The 7,500-nt window shown below is 46.3% G+C and overlaps 1 protein-coding gene across 1 annotated transcript in view; it reads right to left on the reverse strand.

Moving 5' to 3' along the window:
* The window catches only part of adgrl1a (adhesion G protein-coupled receptor L1a), a gene marked incomplete at its 3' end in the record, with an annotated part of 112,727 nt that overhangs the window by 60,876 nt on the left and 44,351 nt on the right, over positions 1-7,500 (reverse strand). The window lies entirely within an intron of this gene.

Below are 7,500 nucleotides of genomic sequence, written 5' to 3' on the forward strand. Positions count from 1 at the left end.
AGAAGAGGAGAGGAGAGGAGAGGAGAGGAGTGGAGAAGAGAAGAGAAGAGAAGAGAAGAGAAGAGAAGAGAAGAGAAGAGAAGAGAAGAGGAGAGGAGAGGAGTGGAGAGGAGAGGAGAGGAGATGGGCTGGGAGCAGACAGGCAGGCAGCTAGGCAGGCTCCCCCTGTGGTGGTCAGGTAGAATGATCAGGCTGGGATCTGAAGGACTGCCATTTTGTGCACGCTGGCATGGCAACAGCTGTTACCCCAACCAGCTTTATCACTCTGCAGTGTTTGGACGCTTGATTAGATGAGACACGCCACATATGTATCCACAGGGCTGTTGTGCATGTGTGCGTGTGTGCGTGTGTGCGTACGTACGTACGTGCGTGCATGCGTGTGTGTGAGTGTTGAGACGGTGGACAGCGGTGACTCAGTCAGTAATGCCGTAGGGCTCACACATCTCATTTGCCTAATGAAATAAATCACAATCTGGAACTTTCTCTCTCATTTGCTTGTAGACCCTGCTCTACCTTCAGGGCTGAAAGAGAGAAAACGGTGGAGACGCACTGTATTATTAGAGCTAATACTGCTCCTGCTGAGCCTGCTGATGAAACAGATATATTGTACTCTTACCCCCCCCCCCCCTCTCTCTCTCTGTGTGTGTGTGTGCGTGTGCGGGGGGGAGACTGAGAGGATTTACTTTGATCCCGTTAACCCTCTACCCCTCTCTCTGATTGATCTTCCCAAGTCATAGATGTGAAATATAGATTGCACATATAAACAACACCATCCACAAGCACGCACACACCCACACCCACACCCACACCCACACACACACAGACACACACACACACACACACACACACACACACACACACACACACATAAACACACACACACACACACACACACACACACACACACACACATATAAAAACATCCACACACTCACACACACTCACACACACACACACACACACACACATACAGTCTATGTATGTGACAAGTGCACTATGCTGCTTTCACAGATGTGCTCTCCTCTGCTTGTAAAGTCAAGATGGCAGACCCAAGTGACTGGCTGACTGCACCTCCTCCCTTCATCATCAGTGATTCTGCTCTCCCCTCCATCCATCCCTCCATCCCTCCAGCCCACCCCCTCCCCCTGACCTTCTCTGATATTTACCCTCCTCTCTGGTGGCACAGCCCGACCCAGAGCCACCAACCTGGCTATGTGTTTGTGTGTTAAAGAGGGAGAAAAAGAGGGAGAGGGAGAGAGGGCAGGGGAAAGAGAGAGAGAGAGAGAGAGGCAGGGGGAAGTACAGAGCACAACAACAGCTGTCCTCTAAACCTGAATCTCTTCCCACACACACACACACACACACACACACACACACACACACTAATGGCACACAATCACCCAAATACACACACACACACACACACACACACACACACAGCCGGCCACCTACCTACCCACACACATACACACACTCACACACACCCCCACACACACACACAAGCACACACACACACACACACGCACACACACACGCACACACACACACAAACACATCTCTGCACCAGTCCTGCCTTGGCATTAATTTGACTTTGTTTGCGACCACCGTCTACTCCGACATACAGCTGAGAGAGAACGACACACACAGAGAGGGAGAGACAAAGGACAGAGTAGAAGGACCAGTAAACAAACATGGATAAAGATATATGCTAGAGCCTCGACATGCTCTATTCCCTCCCTCCCGTTGTTCTTTCTATTATTCTCTGGCTTTTGTAGTTGTTAATAAGAAAAATCTGTTTGATCCTGCCTCTGACTGCACTCTACACAATAGCTCTCCTGTGGTCTTGCTAGATAAGGTGAGAGAAAGAGGGAGAGGGAGAGAAAAAATAGAGAAAGAAATGTCAGATAGAGAAAGAGAGAGAGAGAGAGAGACAGAGGGAGAGATAGGGGGAGAGGCTGGGAGGAGAAATGAAGAAATGAAGAAAAGAAGTAAAGAAAGAAGAAAGACGGTAGGAAGGAAGGAAGGAAGGAAGGAGGGATGGAAGAGAAAGAAGTGAGGGAGACCGGAAGAGAGGGGGAGAGAGAATGGGAAGGGTAGAAAAAATAAAAGTGGGGGTAAAAGGCAGGTGAGGACAGTGCCTGAGTAAATCCTGTTTCATGCTTTTCGTCTCGACACAAACAAAGTGCCGCCCGCCTTGTCATAGACGATAATAAGAAAGTCCAGGAGGTGCGCGACTCCCCTCTCAACACTCAAACATCACTCCCCTCTCAACACTCAAATAGACACCGTTGTTTGAGAGTTGTTGGCAGTGTCGATCAACAAATATGAAATATTATAGGAAAATCTTGTTGGAAGTCTGCCACCTGCCACCTTGTTGACACTTTTGTTTGAAGAAAATCGGTAAGACTAGAACACCCCTGGCAGTGACAAAATGTTTATGCAAGCCGAGTGTCAGGTAGGGCACTCGATTTTAGAAAGTGCTTCTGGACTAAAACAGCATTTCGTCAATTAAATATTTCTTTCAAGGCATCTCAATCCCTGATCACTACCACTACCACTATTAAAACTAGTCATTAAAACCATTAGGAAGATATTAGAAAGCTTGTATATTAAATACTGGACCTTTAAGGGGGGGATTAAAGTCTGTCTGTCTATCTGTCTGTTTGTCTGTCTATCTGCCTGTGGGTGGTGGTCTCTGTGGGGGTGTGATAGGAGTCTTGGGTCTCTTCCTCTCTCCTCTGTAAGGATGTACACGCCTGGGGCCACAGACTGACCTTTTGCTCTGATCATATCCACCATTATTATCATCACTGGTACTCCTCCAGTGGAGAGGATCGTAATATCTCAGACAACACTGGAGACCAGAGAATGATGCACTGATTCACTGAACTGGGGGAGGGAGGGAGCGAAAGCGAGGGAGGGTTGGTTCGGGGGGGGGGGGGGGGGGCGGGGGTAGAGGGGAGATGGATGTACAGACCGCTAAAGAGAGCTGCTAGTGTGTCTGTGGTTTGAACACAGCTCTGTCATCTTATACTTCTCTCCTCTGTCTCTGTTATTCATTTAAAGGCTGCCTTGATCCAAGGCAAATAACCTCATTATCCCCTTCTATTGCATCATTACTATAATCACCATGATCATTATGATCTATTTGCTTAGCAGACATGTTCCTCTAAAGCGTGAGTGCCATACATCTCTTTAAACACATGCCTGGAGGGTTATTCATGACGCTGACAGGGACCGTTCTTGGCTGTGTTCTGTCACTGTTCTCTCGTCTGTTCCGTGACTGTAACATGCTGCTCCAGAAACGTTTCAGACAACAAAAGAAACACTTAGGAGCATTAGCATCAGTAATCAGGGAGGCAGGGGGACAAAGGGATGTGCGATTCACGAGATGTGATTTCAAGAGTCAATGGTATACGGTATAGTATGGTTCTGCATGCCATGTACACTGGAGGTAGAGGCAGAACTCTTCATCCCCTCTACTCCCCTGTACAGTTTATCTACTGTAAAAAGCAAAACAAAAAAACGTTATGACTGCCAATTGTCTCTGGCCCGAGCATAGATTACTTTGTCTTGCTATGACTGATGGAGAGAAGATTCGCTTACTTAGACAACATCTAAAAAAATAGATTGAATGCATTTGTTGTCAATCACTTTGGATAAAAGCCGTCTGTTAAATGCCAAAAAAGTAAATGTAATGATACCGTTCCTTGTTCAATTCCATGCATTACAAAGAGCCCGTGCTCCGATTTCTACCTCCACCAGTCTCCAACGATGTACACTCTTGCCACTAAACTAACAAAGCTGCTGTCGTCTACACACTCAGGACAATGAACTCCTTCAGTCCGACCAAGGGGAGAAACAGTGTCAAGGTGAAGAGAAGTATGATGAGTGTGAGGTTGAGGTATTACTGTGTGGTCAGCTCCTTGGTGTGTGGCTGTACTGAGTGCGAGCTGGAGCAAGCTTGTGGTCAGAGAGCTATAGATCCACACAGGTGATTTGACTAATGCTTCTTCCAAAGTTAATTTACACCTGAACGTCTGCCAAAAGTGCCTGGTACATACGGCTCTTTTACAACCCTCAGTAACTTAATTAGCATTTCAATACCTTTCAAGATGAGGCATGTTATATAAACAAGTGGCAATGATGCAAGACAGGGAGGTGGGGGGGGGGGGGGGGGGGGTTGGGGGGCAGAGCGAGGAACACAGAAGACAAACAAATTGTAATACGCGTGGGAAAAAACAACTGATTGTTTTACATTTTGACAGTCATGAGTGATGATGGCTAGTTACCTCATGCATAGTAGAGTCATTGCGTTTTAATATGAAGTTCAGTCATCATTTGCCATACTATAGGGATTGATGTTTACACCTTAATGTGTCGAGGAAAAGATGGAGGTCTAGTTGGTTAGTAGAATGACGCTAATTGATATCAACTCAATTGAACTCAAAGCAATACGGAGTACAGGGTTAGGCCTGATTAATTAGGTCAATGTGACAATTATGCAATAATGGCCATACTACTGTACATGGCAATTTCTGTACACACATTTTTACAACAGAAGCATGTCATAAAACATACTGGCATGTTTCTGCATAGCAGCAGCCAGTGTCAAGATGTGCCCAGATATACGGCATCATTTGTAAAAACACAGCCCTCAGACTGTCACCAGGGCGTTCAGTCCCTCTAGATGACGAGTCTGGGGTGACAGACTCGCCTAGGCTTCATGTGAGGGCCCGGGGCATCACAGCAACACTATACTCCAGCTCAACACAGCAACGCTATACTCCAGCTCAGCTTTTCCATCGTTGTTGAAGCTAAATATGTAGCACTATTGTCACCAGGGAAAGACTGCAAGACTGACTCTTACAGTATGCCCACAACATGCCAGAATGAACAATACAGGCAAGTGTGACCATAAATGTAGATGAGATATAATTCATTATTAAATACTCCTTCACCCCCCACAAAACTAATCACTCGGCGAAATGAATATAATTATCCTACTTTTCCTTTCAAAATGTAACAGGCATACCATGAAATATCATTACCATCGCCATCTGCGTAATAGCACTTCTGAGTGGGAGACGTTGGCTGCGCTTTTACTGTCAAACCCTCATTTTTGGGCCATGGAGGTATGACAGTTGAATATAATTTAATGATTATGCAAATTAGTTAAACTGACGATTTTGGCACACTAGCTGCCGTTACTGTGTGTCAAAAATCCCCCCAAATTAACAGAGTGCTGAGAATCGGATTATTCCTTAATGAGAAAGTGTTCGCCTCCATCTAAACATTAAAACTGACAGCGGGTCTCAGGAGGATCTCTGTTTAACAATTCATGTTATACAATTCAGAATAAGTCTCCCAAACACTGATGCAACTACTGCACCATACAGTCTACCGCCTCCCGCTCTTTATACACCCACTACCCCCTCTTATACAGAGTCATATTGTTGTAATATTAGTGTAGTAACAGTATAAGCGACAGCATTTTTTATTTAGCACTGGTACCATCTCTCTGATACTACTAACACAGCTTTAGGGAGTGCAGCCAACACATACTATAGCTTACATTGACTATCAAATCAGTTGTGAATTGAACTGAACACTGACCCTGTTGTACCCAAATCCCTTCTCTACAGACAACACTAATCCTATTTGGTGAGGCTATCGCGAACATAATGTATTCTCCCAGCTAACACAGACACCCCAAGTCTGGCATCAGCAATGACACTACGCTAATCTGTGATGCTATTATGCTAACGGTAACACTAGCACATTCAGGTCAGATCATGCTAACACTTCTCCATTTACTGGGCCTGGGTATGTTAAGGAGGGAGTGCTGGTGGCCAACCGTATCAGCAGGGCTGTTAGGACTATAATGGCGCCATTGTGGTGGCCGTGTGCAGATGGGACATCAGCACTCTTGTAATGGTCTGTGTATTAGGTCCCAATGTGTTTGATTACAAACTCTGAGAGAGAGTACGGGGAGGCTGTATCGTCAACAGGGAATACAGTCTGCCTCCAAAACAGCAGCAGTGGAGTGAGAAAAAGCCCATTTGAAGAGACGGAGGGAAGGAGACATAAAACAGAGGAAGACTTTAATGAAACTAGCTATGCTTTAAGAGAATGCAAATGAGACAGGGGAATTTGCAGAGCTGCACAACACAGCAGAGGCACATCAAACAGAGCTGGTGTGACTGTCAAAGAGAAACGGTGAACAAGGACGAGAGAGAATAGAGAGACAGAGGGAAAGAGAAAGAGCGAAAGAGAAAGAGAGAGGGAGAGTGAGAGACCAGTCCTCACTTCACTCAATAGACTCTCCCGTGCCACTCTCTCCCTCTCCAGAATCACCCTGTGCACCTTTGTCTATAAACCCAAACCCACTCACCTCTCCTCCTGTCTAGACTTTCATTCACTTACTGGATGATATGCTACTGGAACTGCACTACCCAATTCTCCTCAGCACGCAAATAACCCTCCTCGAATCGCAAGCGACGAAGCCTTTCTATGATACTACTGATGACGTATCAGGGTCTTGAAGGGTTATCCCATTTCATAAGTGAAGATTTTCAACCACTACCCCCTTATGACTCTCTTCCGAGGGGCAAGCTGAAAAGCAAGTGGCACTCCGAGACAACGAACCACAAACGAGGGGTAGGGGTAAAAAAGGGAAATGGAATTGGGCCTATAGTGTTTTAACGGCAGTGCGCCAGGGAAGGCTGGTGAAGGTAGGAATCAGACGACGGGGTCTTTGTAATGCATGGAGGAAAATGAGGAACGGTATCAAACACACAATGTTTAGATACCCTTCCTCATTCCATTCCTACTACGAGCCTGTCCTCCGACTTCTACCTCCACCAGCCTCCACTACAGTGGACAACAGATAGAGATAGGCTCTTCTCCACAGTCAGTGTTGACACCATGCTACAGGGAGAGCGTGCTCCCTATGCTGGTATTTTCCAGCCCTCTGTGACCTGTGATTTATAGCGGTGGGGTTGCGGAGGGGGGATCTAGTCACTGTTTATTGTGACTGATGCAACAGGAGGCCACGCCACCGTCCCTCACTGGCGGCCCTGCGACGCACTGACAGCAGCGCCAGGAAGTGACCTCAGTGCCCACCTGTCTCCTCGCCCAGCACAGGGCCACGCTGAGCTCCATAATGGCATTTACAGAGGTGCCACCACTGTCTGGGATGTCTACCTCTTTCTCTTTCTCTCTCTCTCTCTTCTCTCTCTGTCTGCTCCGCCACCCTCTCTTTCTTTCCCCCCCACTGACACAAATTCAAATTAGAGATACTTTGTATCCCTCATTCCGCCCTGTCTACTTTGTAGACACGAGTCGCATAGCAAATCAGTGGAAGTAAATTAATAATGTACCATAACCATTAAGCCCAAATAACAACAAGAGTGATAACTAATGTCCCTGACATTAATCTTATGAGCCGCCAACAATGGATTATGAAACCATAATAATGTTATAAAATAGTACTTCCAT

The sequence above is a fragment of the Nansenia antarctica genome (assembly GCF_963989245.1).
Source record: "Nansenia antarctica genome assembly, chromosome: 2".
Taxonomy (NCBI): domain Eukaryota; kingdom Metazoa; phylum Chordata; class Actinopteri; order Argentiniformes; family Microstomatidae; genus Nansenia; species Nansenia antarctica.